Source organism: Neopelma chrysocephalum, unplaced genomic scaffold (assembly GCF_003984885.1).
Source record: "Neopelma chrysocephalum unplaced genomic scaffold, ASM398488v2 Primary Assembly neopelma1_25, whole genome shotgun sequence".
NCBI lineage: Eukaryota > Metazoa > Chordata > Aves > Passeriformes > Pipridae > Neopelma > Neopelma chrysocephalum.
The window spans coordinates 4204938-4221086 of NW_020897694.1; the positions used below are offsets into that span (position 1 = coordinate 4204938).

At 36.2% G+C, this 16149-nt stretch overlaps 1 long non-coding RNA gene across 1 annotated transcript in view; it reads right to left on the minus strand.

Moving 5' to 3' along the window:
• The window catches only part of LOC113963762, a 74808-nt gene extending 64259 nt beyond the window's left edge, over positions 1 to 10549 (minus strand). Inside the window, exons 1-2 of the long non-coding RNA XR_003532934.1 lie at positions 10444 to 10549; positions 9059 to 9158 (exon numbers count right to left, since the gene is read on the minus strand). This is a non-coding gene — a long non-coding RNA (uncharacterized LOC113963762). The remainder of the gene's footprint in view (positions 1 to 9058; positions 9159 to 10443) is intronic.
• Positions 10550 to 16149: the final 5600 nt, after the last annotated feature.

Here is a 16149-nt window from a genome sequence, read left to right on the forward strand (position 1 = left end):
CTACGGCAGCTTAACTGAACATGTTTCAAGACAGAATACTTCCTTGATGACAACATCAGCAAGAAAAAAAAAAAGCAATAACTTAACTTTGAATACTTGAACACTCAAATTGCCTTTAAAAATTTGGAAGAACCTTTTTTTCTTACTTTTTTTTTCTTTCTCTTCTGCCACTTGTTTTGGGCAACTCCATCCTAAACAGTGGTATTTCTGTGTGGTAGTAGAACCAGAAATAGTTTTAGTAAGTGAAAAACTCTAATCCCCATCATCACTCTTATTTCCATGTTTGTGGTTTATCTCTCTTTACATCAGTTCCCTACTTTCTTATAAAGGAATCAGTAGTTCCATGGCACCGTTATTATTTATGTTCCAGACTGTCAGCATCAGAACTGTGTGTGTGTATGTCCATGTATTTTTTCCCCGCCTTGATGAATACATTTGTGAAGGGACATATTCAGTTGAGATTGAATTGGAAGACTCTTGATCAATACCCATCTGTCCAGTCTGTTTTAATCTCAAATAAGAGAACACAAGGAAATAAATCAAGTTTATCTGTAGAGTATTTCTTTCAAGTGATGCTAGTGAAATAAAAAATTAAAGATGTTGAAGTAACACCTGTCTTCTTGGGAGGTAGAAGGCATATCTGTATACAAGACTACTGCTTAGTGTGACTTGTCTGGTACACCAAGAGAATTTTACTGCTTCTTTATCAAGTTCTGCTTCCCCATCTTGCCTCCTAGCACCCAGTCATGTCTTTCTGATGTAACTTCAGTTGACAGCATTTTTTTCTACAGAACAATGTGAAAGGAATGGGAAGTGGAATTCAGTCAGATTATGAGCAGTGGGAATACACAGAAAATGTTCCTTTAGTTTTTTTTTAATTTTTAAATCCTTCATTAGACTAAAAGAACTATTTGCAAAATTCATTTATTCTCCTATTCCTATCCTTCGCTCAACAGTTTACCGTACATTCTTCAGTACCCTGCTATTTCTATTCCTACTGTTCATTAAAATGTTAAAAAGAGAGATTCATTTCAACTGCAGACGCTGTTCAAATACTGTAAATTACCTGGCTTAATGCAAAGAAATTCAGAGCTTAGAATGAAGCTCATCATGCTATGCATGCATGACCCAACTTCAAATATTAAACTGTTCTCAAAACAATGACCATTCTTTGTTGCAATATTGAGGTTTGACTAGTTGAGATGTGGGGCCAAATTCTGATCCTATTAAAAACAGTGGGATTTCATTCTTAGCAGGATTTGAATATAATTATAAATGCTTTCATTTTTCATAAAATTTACCTATTTTTTATTCAGTCTCTTCACACAGCTATATCTGTTTCAAAGGTTATGTCAGAGCAAGGAATTTAAAAGAATCAAAGATAAAATAGAGAAAGGCCCTGTTCTTGCTCATTTCAGTATTCTTCAAAGTGTCATGGCTAAATATCTCAGGAGAGATTTCTGGGATATGCTTGGACATGAGTTAGAATTGTACACTGCTAATAGAACCTGAAATAAAGAAGACTCTTGAGAACTAGGGGACTTAGACCTAGACCTGTCAAAATTAGTTCTCTCATTTAAAAATTCTGCCTGTGTGTGCTGCAGTCACAGAAAAGACTTCGTTATGCAGTAGAAACAGAGACAAGTACCAAGTTTGACAAGTTTATTGAAACTTTTTTTTTTAACTAATTATTCATTAGAGAAAACCGTCAGCTTATAAAATCATTATTTTTCTTGAAAATCAGAATATAAATATTGTGAGACAACTACAACTGAAGGTTGAACCTGTGGAATAATTAGTGAGTTTTGTCTGTGGTCAAGACAAAATATCCAGCCCACAGCTACATAAACACATGATGTGGTGGGTGAGCAACTGGCTCATGGGTCGAGTACAGAGGGTAATAGTGAATGGGGGAACATCAGACTGGTGACCTCATGAAACATAGGGTTCCACAGAGCTCCATCTTGGGCCCTGTGCTCTTCAACATCTTCATAAATGACTTGGACAAAGGACTGGAGGGAATACTAAGCAAGTTTTCAGATGATACAAAACTGGGAGGAGCTGTTGACTCCCTCAAATGCAGGGAGGCCCTGCAGAGAGACCTTGACAAATCAGAGTTCTGGGCAACCAGCAATCATATGTAGTTCAACAAGGGAAAGTGTTGGATTATGAACCTGGGATGGGGCAACTCTGGATGTATGTACAGACTGGGGAATGAGATGCTGGAAAGCAGTGCCACAGAAGGGGATCTGGGGGTCCTGGTCGGTGGCAAGTTGAATATGGGTCCGCAGTGCTCTGGCAACCAGGAGGGCCAACCGTGTCCTGGGGGGCATCAGGCAAAGCATCATCAGCCAGTGGAGGGAGGGAATTGTCCCGCTCTGCTCTGCACTGGTGTGGCCTCACCTTGGATATCATGTGCAGTTTTGAGCACCACAATATAAGAAAGATATTAAGCTCTTAGCGTCAAAAGGAGGGCAATAGAGATGGTGAAGGGCCTTGAGGGGAAGGCCTATGAGGTCGCTTGGTCTGTTCAGCCTGGAGAAGGGGAGACTGAGGGGAGACCTCATAGCAGTCTACAACTTCCTCGTGAGGAGGAGGGACAGGCACTGATCTCTTCTCTGTGGTGACCAGTGACAGGACACAAGGGAATGACCTGAAGTTTTGTCAAGGGAAGTTTAGGTTGGATACTAGAAAATGGTTCTTCATGCAGACGGTAGTTGGGCACTGGAACAGGCTACCCAGGGAAGTGGTCACAGCATCAAACCTGACAGAGTTCAAGAAGTGTTTAGATGATACTCTCAGGCACATGGTGTGACCCTTGGAGATGGTTCTGTGCAGGACAAGGAGTTGGACTCGATGATCCTTCTGGGTCCCTTCCAACTCAGCATATACTGTGATTCCGTGATTTATATCTTTTTGTCTAATTCCTTTCCTATTTAATTTCAATTGTGCATGCATATCTTTTAAAAATTACATCTATCAGCGACTTTGGTGAGAACCTGATCTTGTAAACAATTACTATAATCAGGATGCTGAATGTACTAACAGTCACAGTGAAATCATTCTTCTTCTGCATGAATACAGATTGGGGTCAGTTGAAAGACTGGGACAAAAAAATGGCATTTTGGTAAATGTAGTGGTACCAGTGCTTGCAAAGCTTTTGTGCAGAGACAAAAGATCAAGGTGCTTCTGGTGTGCATGTGATACTGCATGTGATATCTGTTAAAAACTGATGATAATAATATTAAAATGTAATAATATATAATAACATTGTAAACATAGTAATATTTTCATTCCTTTAATTATTTAGTCATATAATTCGTTTTCCATTCTTCATGCTTGATGTTGAACTTTAACCTTAAAGAAGTCTGTATCCTTTACATTATTGAAAATTCTTTACATAATTGAACATTTTTATAGGAACACTAACTTCTGTCTTTTAATTTAAAACCAGAATTAAGTCTCATGAATTTCCTTTCCCCAAAAAAACTAAAGAGAGTATGTTGGGAACAAACTTTTATTCACAGTACTGAAAGCTATTTTGGGTATATGGAAACAACAAACCAACCATAAACCCTTGAAATTTCATAATTTTAAACTGAGAGGAAGATCACCTCTTGTGAACTTTTAACAAGTGACAATCTGCTCCTTAGGCAGTCTTATATAAATGTACCTACTTGTGATTCAGAGGTTTTAAGGCGTACAAAATTTATCACGTCCTCTCGAAAGATGAGCCTATGGTTAACTACATTTAAAATTAAAAATATTTTATTGTGCTGATGAATTGACTTTTACTGTGGCAGGTCAGGACATGGGAAAGATTTTGCTTATATACTAACTCTTTACCTTTTCATCTTGAAGTGGTTACAAAAAATTGGCCTTTGACTTTATTACTCATGCTTTAGAAGACACTGGTTTGTGCATCACATTTCTTAGCACACCAAAATGAATGTCAAATCTTTCAGGCAATTTATATTATTCATTAATTGTAATAAATAGTTAGTCATGTTGTATTTATTAATTTAACCTTCTTTTAAAAATTAGAGGTACATGAAGGAAGGTTGAACATAAGAGGTTGTCAAAGATTTCTCTTTTTTCTTTGGTCATTCCCATAGCTCTGATCTATTTTCAGTAGAACCAAAAACAGAATAGAAAACATTTAACCAACTGAGGTTGTATGCTGCAACAATTTTTTATATATATATATGTATCTCAATATATAAACATTTTTTCAAATAACATCATTTTAGTGATTTGAAAAAAAAAGTTGTGAAAAGGTGAAAAATAACTTAAAGACTAATGAACTAAATAATTCTGAGCAGTTGTAATATATTCTTAAAGAACTCTGTCATTACTCTAACTCCTTCAGAATGAGACATGGCTGGAGAAAGTCCCTTTCACTAGTCAGGGTTTATTGTCAGAAGGTTGTTAATTATCTTTCTCTACTCCACTGAGTATTTTAGTATTTTAAATTTAGAACATTTAGTGCAAGAGATGTAGCAACATCCTTCAAAAATCCTAGCATCTAGGTTCGGTTTAGATTCTTGAAACAGGCAGTATAAAACAAAAGGCGAGGATCTGCAGAGCAAGTATTTTGGTGTAAATGATCTAAAATACAAATGTGTCGGTTTAATTTTTTCTAGTGAATGCAAGGAAAAGCTGAGAGAACTGAATTTGTTCATTCTTAAGAAAAGAAGACTAAAAGAAAGCTCATTGTTATTTTCAACAATATAACAAGACAGTATAGAAAAGCAGAGACAAATTCTTCTCAGACATTAAAAGTGGTAGGCCAGGAGGCAGCAGCCACAAGATGCAACAAGGGCAATTCTGATTAGTCGTTACAGATTTTTTTTTTACCCTGTGAACAAGTCCTGCAGTGAAACAGATTGGAATCTCCATCCTTAGAGATATTCATTACAAGGCATTGAGCAACCTGATCTAAGTTGTTCCTGCTATAAGCAGGTTTATGGACCAGATGACATCCAGAGGTCCCCTCCAATTTCTATCATTCTATGATGCTAGCCAGGTCTGAGAGACTGAATGACCATTTCTAACCACAGCGCACTAGGTGTGCTGGCAGAATGTACTTTCATGTTTAGTTTTGTCTGAAAGCAATCCTGTTCATGCCTATTAGATTGCTTCATTGTACAAACCAAACCAGAAGAAAATCCAGAAATAATTAAAATACTCATTTAAGTGACATACACCTGATGCAGATTAAAAGATTTTTATTGCTACATCCTTGATGAAACTTGAGAAGAAATTTGGACAGATCAAAAAATATCATATAACCAGATCAGAGACTGTAGCACTTATACATTTGACATGTGTTAACTTGGGTGTAATTAGTTTATCCTGGATCTACATATGTGTACTAGATAAGTGTAACTAGCAATAGGGAATACGTATTTCATAATACCTGTGATGGCAGAATCAGGTATTACACAAACATTTTGCGGAAGCTTGAGAGCAAAATGCTCCTTGACTGCTAAAGAAGCAAAGAAAGACGTGTGGACAAATTAAAGAGACTAACAAGTGTTAAAATGTTCCTCCACAAGTGTTAAAAAATTGCCAAAGGACAAGAGGAATACAAGCGACTGAGAATTGTCAGAACATCCTTCCAAACACATTAGCATATTGACTGACAAAACCACAGAGTAAGCAGCATCAGAGGTAGACAAGCCCTCCCTTTATTTATTTTTTTAGGGGGGGCAGGGTTGGGAGTGGGAATAGCATAAAAACAACAGACATGAGGAAGGAAAAGCACAGAAGAAAAAAGACAAGACTACTTCAGTTCTGGATTCTCTTCCCGATGAGTTTTCAAATCTGATCACTTTGATCTTAATCACCAAGGACCGCCAAGGACCACAGTCATCTGCACCAGATATGCAGCATCACCTCTGTGGCATTTTGTACTCAAGGTAATTTGAGATATTAAAGACTAAAAATTTTGTCTTCATATTAATAATTATTAATGGCAGATAGGAATTAATTACTGGCATGAAGGGTGCTGTGAATGTATGAATTTAGTAAAGTCCTGATTGAAAGTCTAAATCTGGCCTGACCTGTCAGTCTTCTGAAGTTTTTTTGTCACAATGATCCCTAGTTCCTACATGATCCCACATGGTCATATATTCTGTTATGACAATCAGCATAATAGAATGGTAACTTGTAATTAGTTTTCCTAGAGTTTTGTATTTTTCAGTAAAGAAACAATTATGTTGAGCTACATCAGCGATCTCTACTACCTGTTTTTTGAAATAAGAAGTCAGGAAAAAACGTATAATCTTCAGCCTTCCTACCTAATTAATATCACTTGTGACCAAGCCTGTAACATGTCCCTACCTTGTACAGGTGTGCCATAGAACACTTGAATAACACTGAATTTAATAACAAATATTTCCTGCTGAAATTTTATCCCAGTGTGAACTTTTGGTAGGGTTCAGAAATTCCTAACCTTTCATAAAAAGATATCAGATTCTCATGAAATACAACTGATTTTATCCTAATAAACTGTATAGTTTGGACCCTACTAAGGTTTTATTCCCATTAAGAAGGATTTAATACATTTTTGTTCTAGTCCACAGATCAGAACAGAAAGTCTTTCAGAAGCTGCATATAAAACATGGGCATACATGGGCATACTTTGCCATCTTTACACGATTGTACAGTTCAGTTCAGACAAAAGGAAAAAAAGAAAGTCACATCACTTGCAGACAGCTAAATAATCTAAACATTCACCTAATTGATTCAGATTTTCAGATGTGAAATTAGGTATTCCCTTCAGTGAAATTAGGGAACCTTGATCTTTAAACCAGTATTAGCAGTGTATACACTGACTTAATCATTAACTGGTGTTCCATGGAGACAACCATGTGTAAGAAAGAAAAAAAAAAGAAGAAGAAGAGAAAAAATACCAGAGAAAAAGAACAGAGCTAAGCAGTAAAAATTACCTAAGAATAAATATCTTTAGGGATCATAGATTATATAAGATGACCTTCAAAACCTACAAGATGATTTATGCCTCTAGATATTTTCAGTAATGCTTTGGGCGTGATTTGTACCTTTAGATATAATCACAGTATGTCATTGAACATGCTCTAATAAACTTCTGCAACTAAACATGTTTTGTTGTGCCTCAACATCATATGTAATCAGAGGGCAGTCAACACTTACAGAAAGAAAGCAAGATGACAGTAGAGGACAAACAGTACCTTTTATTTCGCACTTTACTATTAACATCATATGTGAATTTTGTTCTAGCTCTTCTATCTTTTTTTCCTAGAACTTCTGTTCTAGAGTTGGGGGGCTTATATCTTATGGGCTTTATGCAAAAACTGAATAAACATATTTATATGCTTACATATGTGAGACAAAGGGAAAGATAGGAAAAACAACTGTAATGGGAATATAATACTTCACCTCCATCTCATCCTTTAACTTGTTGAACATATTATAGAACCTGATCTGAGTCTTAGAGTTATATTGGAATAGTCATCCTTAATTTGATTATTAAGAAGGGTCTAGTGGATTTATTTGTATGAAATAATGTTAAATATAAAATAATTTAACAAATGTATTGTAATATGTCTTGATAAGTTATTCTAGAAGCCTTGTTCCTGGTAATCTTGCTGTGCCACCTAAGGTGGGTTAAGACAAAAAGAATAAAATACAAATATTTGATTCTGTATTTTTTTCTTTTGCAGATAATTATTGTTTACCCCTTTGTACGTCTGATGAATCCTTTCTCAGGTGAAAAATCAGACTTGAACATGTCATCCAGGACATTAAGGAGAGTTTTTGAGGGGTTGTGTCTATGTGTATGCTTATATCATGTACATATATATGTTTGTGTGCGTGTGTATAGGCTATCTGACTAAAAGGTAGTCAAATTAACTAGAAAGACCTTGTGAGGATCAATGCTTGCCAGAGGAATCAAGTAACCTAATCTGTGAAGGACAAAGTACTCCGAGTCTTTACTCCTAAGAAAATAATCAAGAATGATCAGGCCATTGTCTCAGAGTTAAAGTTACCAAAAAGAGTCTTAGGAATATGTGCTTAGCATCACTACTTACTGTGTCTGGTCGCATGAAGCCAAAGCAACCTCATATCTACAGGGCTGTGACAGAGGGACTCCCCACTGTGGGACTGGATGCTGGTCAAATGTAGTTATCCCAGCACTGTATATATGTTTGTAAGTAGGTTCATATACACATACACTCTCTATTTCTTTATATGTGTGGTTTGTATGAGTAGCAATTTGTGTGTATGTTCATGCATGTGATAATGTGCCATAGAATAAGAATAATATCCAAAATTTTTTAAGGATTTAGAGCACAGAAAATTCGCAAACAAATAAATGAGAAAGAAATAATATTAAATAATTCTAAAATATATGTCATGAAAGTGCCTGAAAAACATAAAAAAAGGGCAATTTAATTTCTGACCCGTAAAACAAACATTTATACAAGTTAGATAGTTTCTACTGCTCTTCAAATCTGCAAGATATTCTTTCTACCAAACAGTATTTCATTCACTCCACAGTGGACCAGAGCTGGCTAGGAATTGGTATAATTCTAGAAAAGGAATCTGAACAGAAGAACTTTACTGTCTTATTTGTTTCATGGCCCTAGCCTTTTCTCTTCTGGTTTTGTTGATAGTGGATTCCTGTTTGAAAAGAGGCATAATTTCAGCAGGAAAATATTTATTTCTACTATGTCCTGAGACACGGTGGATATTGTGTTCTAGAGGCATTCACTTTTTGGACTGAGGGACCAATGTTTTAATCATGACCTTATTATGAAAAACAAAAAAAAAGTTGGCGAGTTCTACTTTTAATGAGTTTCAGTGCAATCATATTTTCATATTTGCGTTTATCATGCTTAGAGTAAGACTAGTGATTCAGGCTATACTGGAGATGCAATCAACGTCTAAGAAAGTCTCTGCCTAAATATAGATCGTAATCGAGTGTGAGAGTGAGATAGGCTCCTCGGGAGGAGGAAAAAAATAAATGTAATAATACACATCTGTAGGGGTCTTGAAGAATCTTTACACTTACCAAAGGAAGAGCCTCTGGATTTTTGAATGCACTCATTGTCTGGAAGGAAGACTGAATTTCTGCTGAGGTCCTGGAATCTCAGTTCTGCCTATACTCCAACCTGAGGGAAATATAGGACATTTGATTTTTTCCCCCATTATTTGAAAGTAAATGCTCAGACTAAAATGTGATATTTTTAATACCCCTTTGATACACAAACTTTAAGCCTTTATGATAATTAAATTAACCTTTGTCATTTTAATTAAATGTTATTAGAGATTTTTAAAATCACTGTAAACCTCAATAAAAGGGAGTAAAATTACAATATGCAATCTAAAATAGTCAGTGGATTATTTGAATGTCACAAAAATAAGAAAGGAGTTCAAACAGTTTTTCAAAGCAGAAAGACCTGCTGATATTATGGTAAAATTTTCAGTAATTTAAAAATTTCTTTTAGGATTATCTAAGAACTGATGCTTTCTTCACATCTGTGAAGTACTCAAACTGAAAGCAATGTCAGGAAACAGTTTGTAGAAATACTTAAAGAAAGAATAAAATAAATCAAACACAAAATGCCTTGCTTTTAAGCTGTGTTGTTTGGGGTTTTTTTGTGTGCAGGTCTATCGTGACTGCAGACTTTCTAGATGAGTGGTTATTCCTATACATTCCTGCAATACCTAGAAAGAAAAACAAAGAGATTCTCTCCTTGGTATGAGATTCTAAGATTCCTTTAATAAAACAGAGCACATACGACAAAAATACTGAAGTATAATAATTTAACTCTTACAGATCATAAAGCTTGCAGTCCTCATTTCTTTCTCGCTATAAAGAGTTAATGCAGCTGCAGCTTGCAAAGAGCATGAAGGATTGGAATTAGTTCTGAAGAATTATAGGACTCTCCATTAAGCCAAAATCATATCTGATTTGCATTCTGCATACCCATTGAAGATGGCAAGATTAATAGAGCTATATATGAAGAGTAGATGAGTGTTGAACTTGTCCTATTGTTTAATATTCAGTTTGAAAAAGGTAAGAAGGTTGAATATTTAAATAAATTGGTTTCAGTTCACCTTTGCACAAAATGAATGACCATAATGAAGCTACCAATGGCATTTTTTGACTAGCCTGACTTACAAAGGTAATGAAAAGTATTCATATATCCAGTTTTACTCACTGGATAAAGAAACTTATATATCCAGCTTTACTCACTGGAAGACGCAAATCTAGAATGTTACAGTGTTTTTGGCCTCTAAGGAAAGACACGCCAAATCAAATTAAATTAGTATCTAGTTTTCATCTCGGAGTACAACTTTCCAGAATTCTATTAGTTGCCCTTACAGGAAGCAAAGGTCTTTAGGGTTCCTTTTTCCATCTTCTCTTGGGATCAGAAACTAACCATCACATACCTCTTTATCTTTCTTGCTGATAATATGTCATGTAGGGGGTTGACCCTGGCTGGATGCCAGGTACCCACTAAAGCCATACTTTCTCACTCTCCCTCTGCAACTGGACAGAGGAGAGAAGAAAAAAAGCAGCTAGTGGCTCACGAGTTGAGATGAGAGCTGTTACTGATTATCTTTACAGGCAAAACAGACTCATTGTGGGGATATTAATTGAATTTGTTACTAACAGGATAAGAGTAAAAGAGTTAGAGCTAAAATAATATTAAAAACACCTTCCCACCTACCCCCTCTTTCTTCCGTGTTTTCCCTCCTCCCCCCCAGCGGTCCAGGGGTACAGGGAATGGTGTTTACGCCCAGTCATTTTTTGTGCCACTGCTCAAAGAGAGGAGTCCTTCCCCTGCTCTCGTGGGGTCCCTCCCACGGGAGACAGTCCTTGATGGACCTCTCCAGTGTGAGTCCCTCCCACAGGCAACAGTTCTTCACGAACCTGCTGTCCCCTGGGTCACTTCTCCATGGGGTGCAGTCCTTCAAGGATGAGCTGTACCAGAATGGGTTCCCCCCAGCAGCCACAAGTCCCACCCGGGAAAAACCTGCTCCAGCATGGACTTCTCTCTCCACAGGCTGGAGGTCTCCAGCAGAACCCTAATCCATCTTGGGCCTCCCACAGGGTCACAGCCTCCTTGAAATATCCACCTGCTCCAGCGTGGACTCCTCCATGGGCTGCAGGTGGGGCTCTGCACCTCGATGGTCCTATGTGGGCTGCAGGGGGACAGCTGCTTCACCGTGGTCTTCACCACTGCAGGGGCCAGAGCTCCGGTGCCTGGAGCACCTCCTAACCCTCCTTCTGCACTGACCTGAGTGTCTACCTTGTTGTTCCTATGTTCTCACTCTGCTCTTCCCTGGCTGGAACTGTTTCCATGCAATACCTTTTTGTTCTTCAATATGTTATCACAGAGGCATCACTATTGCTCCTGATTGGCTTGGCCTTGACCAGTGGCAGGAAGCCCATCCTGAAGCCGGCTGACATTGGCTCCACAAAACAGGGGAAGTTCTTGGCAGCTTCTAACAGAAGGCACCCTCGTACCCCCCCACCCCACTACCAAAACCCAGCCACAGAAACCCACTGCATCTTTTTATAACACTTTCTTTTCTGCTCACCTATTTCATCTCCTTTTCCAAACCTGTTTTTCTCTGAATGTAATGGACATTTTCCTCCCCCTTTAAATTCCTTTTATATAGGTCTCACTTTCCATTATTTCTTTCCTCCTAACTCTCATCTGTGCTTTCCAGCTTTTCATTTCCTATACTAATGATAAACACCTTAAAATACAGCAAAGAGGCATGTTAGATCATCAGATTCTATTTTCTTTTTTGTTTGTTTTTTTTTATGGATGTTTTCAAGAATGTGGTCTCAAGGCATATGTAGAGAAAGGTTGAGTGGTTGAGTTATGAAGAAAATTACTCTCGCACCTTGATCTTGGGAGGTGGGTTATCCACCATCCTGAACCTGAACAATGAATACATCATGTCATCATGGAATCCCATGACTTACTGCATGCTGATTTCTACATGGCAAGGACAATAGTGTCTGTTCCTATTGGCATAAGAGTGAGTTTGTAAAACTCTGAAATAAAAAAATAAATCTCTCCTTGACTTCAATTTCTTCTTTTTTATTATTATTTTTTGACATCCTTTTTATATCTTAAACCAAATATCTAAAAAAGATATATTTTTCAGGAAATCTAAAGAATAAACATTGTTCAAACGGTCAAAAATTTTATCAAACACATTGTCCCACAATCTGAATAATGGTGCAGGTTGTACCCTCCAGCAAGTTTGTGATGACACAAAACTGGGAGGGAGGAGTGGCTGATATGCCATAGAGTCATGCTGCCATCCAGAGGGATATCAACAGTGGGAGAAATGGACTGACAGGAATGAGGAGAAGTACTAAGTCCTGCACATTTATTTTCTAAGCCCTATCTCAGAGTTAGGGGGTAGAAGAAGGAAGGAAAAAAAGGGGAATGAAATGTTAGACCGTACTTTGTACCAAAGGACCTGACATGAGTCAATACTAATCTAATAGCAATGTGCATTGAAACATCCTCAGCAGTTACTGGAAAAATTGCCTGTTCCTCCATATAGAAAAGTATTGAGAACTCTATAAGTACGTGCCTATCTGTATATTAATTGTCATATTGAAATTCGTCACAGAGACTAAGTTTGGGTTTCATACCCTCATCTCTGAGGAATGAGTTCCCATCCCCCCCAAACATCTGGGCTGCAAATTTAGTCAGACTATTAATCTTGCAAATTAATGAGTCTAGGCCTTCATTTCAAGGAAGAAAAGCTCATGATCTTGACCCTAATGGTGAAATGACTTTTGTAATGTTTAGGTATAGTAATTATTACCATACTTCTGGAGTACACACAGCCATGTCAATTATTTATCCCAAGCAAGCTACATAATTTGGCTGCCTTTGTTCATGAAAGGTTTCTAAATAGGAAGAAAAGTTTTTCAAAAACCACTAATTTTGTGGGTCTTTTAAAAATAATTTTAATGGTTAAAATAAAAAAATAAATTTCTTGATGGAATGTTTTGGTAATTATTATAGTTTTTATGTGTCTATATGCACATGTATTCATATAATGACTCATACAATTTTTTTATGAAGACCACAGAGCATTTTTACTAAACACACATTGAACTTTTCATTAAACAGTGGGTTTTTTTTCTTTTGGTTTAAAAATAAAAGATTAATATAAATCCTTAACTTAATAAATTATCAAAAATCAGGTTATCTGTGGTATTAGGAAAACAGTCTTTTTTTACAACTTTCAATCATAATGAGATTTAATACTGGCTTTCTAAAATATGATAACAGTTGCGTATTCATCAAAGATATACAAAGTAGAATTCTTAACACACAGTAAAATCTAAAGCACATTTAGGAAACTTAAAATCAAATGAAACTTACAATGTACTCTCTCTTTGCAACTGATCTCTTTGAAGATGGTGAATCAGGCTATTTTAATGTACATACTTAGCTGTTACTTTCCAGTTGCAGACCTATGAAGTCAAAGTAACTTGCATTATTTTCAGTCTTTTTGTCATACTATCACTAAATCTAATTTAGGCTACATCATTTGAAAGTGGACAAACAATGAAAAAAAATGAGATACTTTTTATTATAGGAGGTGGCACAGATAATTTCTTTCTGCAGTTTTGGGAACTACAAATATATTTCAGAGAAGTACATGAAAACCTCTAAGCAAAACTCTTTTCTCCTGAAAAATGTAGTTTTTACAAAATGAAACCTGTCTTTCTAAATGCATACAGATTTATTTATGTCAGGAAAAAAATAATGCTTCCCCAAAAAGAAAACAAAATAACCCAAAACCTCCCACTCAACACTTAGAACTATTGTGCATGTGCATTATTTTCTTTTATTTTCAAGAATATTCAAATAACCAGAACTGAGAAAACATGTTTTCTATGATGTAAGGAAAACAAAAAAAATATTTTCTCATGTAAGGAAAATGAAACAAACAAAGAAACAAACAAAAACCCCAACAAAAATGAAAGCATTTTTGTCTAGTCTTTTCACTGAAAGCTTGATTAAATTTTGTTTTGAGTTGGCTTGAAATACTTTGGAAAGTGCACGAAAATTTTTTTTTTGTTTTTTTTTTAAAATCTGTTCTTCATTCAGCTTTGAGACTAATTTTGCTGGAGGCAGTAATAAGTAGCCACACTTCTGGCTTCCTACTTCCCAAGCTTCTGACTGTTGTCATAGTTACAGAGACACTTGCATCTGTGAACTTGTTCTTCTTCCTGAATGAAACCCCTCAAGTAGCATGTCCTTTCGCTTACTTTCCTTGTACAGAAAGATCAACCTTTTTTTTTTAAAAAAAAAAAGAAATCTTCAGCAATGCTAACCGTTTATTTGTGGCTATACTGGTTGGATTTGATTTTTTTCTCTTAGCAACCTAACAGTGGTTGCATTTCAACTGACACTTATTACAAATTGAATAATTTTATGCCTTTTATCCTGTTTTTCCAATTATTAAAATAAATAAATGGGAAGTTTTGTTATAGGAATTTCAATCTCTCCACTGCCTCCATCAGGATGCCCCTTTGTCAACACCAGAGCGAGTCAGACATGATTTAGTATGGTTAATGCTACAGGTTTATTTTGCTGCTCCAAATTGCTTTGATCAGGAGCAGGTCTGCCTGGTGGTATGGTTGCTGAATAACTCCAGTCATGTGGTTTACTTCACCTTTTCCTCACTTGCTCCTGTTTCTATCTGAATTTTAGTTTCTTTCTGTGGACCTCAGTGTTGTTGATATTGAGGCCTCCTAGAGACCCCTGTAAGCTAGCACCCATCTATGTTATCTTTTGAAATTATTTGCTCAGAATTTCTTTCTGATCCTTCTCTTTCACATCCTTTATAATATAATTTAATTAAATTCTTATGTAATTTTACTTTCAGTCTAAGCTCTGTTTCAGTTATATCAGTAGATAAAGCAAAGTTTATGAACATTTCTAGAGCAATAATGTTCCTGATAACTCTCTTAAGTTCTAGCATGTTTCTTAGGGTTTATCTTCAGTAATCTCCTAAAAGCTGTAAGAAACAGGAAGAGTAGTAAGGGTGAAATTCATTTACAGGTTGTAGCCAGTTGTAGGTTTCTTCATGCAACATATAGGTTTGGCTCAGCTATCTAAATGTGGGGTACCCCATCTGTCCCTTCACTGCCACTCCTCAAGTACATCTCCTGGAGCTCTCAGCCACATGACCAAGACTTGGATATTGTAGGGAGCACAGATTATCTAATTTTAGTCAGTAAATCAAACCCAGTATACTAAACAAGGAGACAAAATATGCATATCCAATCAATGCCATTTGACATATGCCTGGGCATTTCTTTAACCCCTGTCTTTTCTAAGTCGTGTCCAATAATTCTTCAAACTTTTAAATTAAGCATAAATATGAGAAAGGTAAAACATTAAATCCTGCATAAGCTCAGTTATATTAAATGCTGACTCTTTGTCCCCAGGGCTAGTGCCTTCAGTAATTGTTATTCCTAGATCCTATTCATACTTCTGAGAGATCTGAAGACTGGTAGCTTATTAATATATGTAATTTGTTTTCCATATCTTAATTCTGAATATCTTCGGTGAGCAAAAAGACTCTGCAAACTGCTGAGGTTAAACTGTCCTTATCAAATGAGATTTTAATCACTACAAACCTAAAACTTGAATGTCTAGCTGGATAGTTATTCACAGGGTTATTGATAATGGAAGTATTCATATTTTTTTCAGCTGAAAGATGCATTATTTGGTTTCTAGCAGGGATTACTTTCATCAAAGTAATTTTTAGCTTTGTATCCCTAAATACAAAAAACATTTATAAACTACATATTACACATAGCAAGTTGATAAATATTTCCTTGTCAGAGCTCATCCTTTGACTGCATCTGTGTTGCAGGATTCAGTTTCAAAAAAGTTGTTTCGGTAATGTGCATCTCTCAAAACCATCTTTATTTTCATTAATTTTAGCTTAAATTTCCCTTTTCCTTTTTCTTCCATTTTTCTTTTTGTCCAGTATGTATGGTTTTCTTCAGTGATTTAATAGTATCCTGGAACAGCAGGGTTTGGTAACAGCATATTTCAAAAAGTGTAAGAGAAGAATGCAACTGAATCAGTTAAA